General features: G+C 30.7%; 1 non-coding gene across 1 annotated transcript; it reads left to right on the top strand.

Moving 5' to 3' along the window:
* The first annotated feature begins 231 nt into the window (after positions 1-231).
* On the top strand, positions 232-339 carry LOC112101248. The gene has a single exon (XR_002907375.1). It is a non-coding gene; the product is annotated as a small nucleolar RNA R71 (small nucleolar RNA).
* The last annotated feature ends 1,363 nt before the right edge of the window (positions 340-1,702 follow it).

The following is a 1,702-nucleotide window of genomic DNA, read 5'->3' on the forward strand; positions in this document are numbered from 1 at the left end:
TTAATTTTCGAACTTGACTCGCCAATGTAAACCTCATTCACTCCCTGAATTCTTTTAGTATTCTTGAGTAATCGACTCCGTTGTTGATAATTATCTGCTTGTCGTAGGAACAAATCCCAAATCTCTAATGTACTTTTTGACATTAGCTCTCCTCCACTTGTTGCCATTAGCCATTCTTACACATGCGGTAATAATCCCTCCAAAAAATATTGGCATTGGTGCCATTTCTCATACCTATGATGTGGACACTTTAAGAGTAGCCCATTGAATCGCTCCCATGCTTAGAAAAACTGTTCGTCTTCTCTCTGGGTAAAATCTGAGATTTCCTTGCGAATAGCATTGATTTTATGCACTGCGAAGTATTTATTCAAAAATTTTGTTACCATTTATTCCCATAATGTAATGTTATTCGCAGGTAATGTATTGAATCATGAATGAATTCTATCCTTTAAAGAAAATGGGAATAATATAAGTTTAACATCATCATCTAAAAAATTCTCATATTTAAAAGTTTGACAAACAGCATGAAAATCATTCAGATGATTATATGAGTCTTCATTTTCTAGGCTATAGAATGTTGGGAGACAATTTAGCATACTAGGTTTTAACTCAAAACTCTTAGCAACTATATTTGGGTATATTTTACATGATGTGCTCAAATTAGAAAAAGGACTAAAATAATCCTTAAATGGCCTCTCTTGTGGTTGTTGTTGTTGTTGTTGTTATTGCAAATCCATTTCAATTTTATTTTTTTATTGCAACTTGTTTGTGTGTGCGAAGTATTTTTTCGAGTTCAAAGTCTATGAGGTCAAGATTAGGTAATTGTGACCTTCGACCATGAATGTAAAGAACACAAAAAATGAGAACAAAATAAATAAAAATAAAGAAGAAGGAGAAATTATGATACTAACCTGATCATGCTGTTATAACCTTACTTTGAAAACACACTTAAAAAAATACGTGAAATAAATTAACTAAAATTAAAATAAATTCATAAGATAAACGAAAAATTACGAAGAAAAATAACTTTAAAATTAAATTACAGAAATCTAAAGAGAAGAAAAATAAAAGAAATTCTTACCTCAAAATGCAGATTCATTTTTTTTCTTTTTCTAAATAAGAAAAAAATTACAAGAAAACAACTAAAATAAATTATTTACCAAAATTAATTCTATGAATTAAAATAACTTACCTCCCAGCAACAGGGCCAAAAACTTGTTGTGTTAATTTTATTGAACTCGCAAGTACACGAATCTATTGTAGAATAGATCAATGGTGACGAGTGTCGATCATACGAGAAGGTGAATTTTAATTATGTGTAGAATTAATTTTTTAAGTGAGTGATTGGATTTGTTGTGGAAGTGATTTAGATTATCCTAAAATTTAAATTAAAATGATGTGAATAAATTGAAGTGAAATATATTAAAATGAAGCATTTAGGTATCTGGATCTGCACCAACATGCACCATGGGCTTAATATTCCTTATTAGTGCCAATTAAATCATGAGGGGGGTTTTCACTCCTCATGAACCACACTCTAATCAATATGGTGCTAAGGGCTTGTCGTGTCAAATAGTAATAATCTTGCACTAGGGAGCCGGTTATACCAATGCAGTATCTAGACAAGATTATTATTATCCATCGACAAAACGTCAAAACATCCACAAAAATCAGAAGGGAAGAGAAAGTAAATTTACCAAAT

The sequence above is a fragment of the Citrus clementina genome, unplaced genomic scaffold (genome assembly GCF_000493195.1).
Source record: "Citrus clementina cultivar Clemenules unplaced genomic scaffold, Citrus_clementina_v1.0 scaffold_2, whole genome shotgun sequence".
Lineage (NCBI taxonomy): Eukaryota > Viridiplantae > Streptophyta > Magnoliopsida > Sapindales > Rutaceae > Citrus > Citrus x clementina.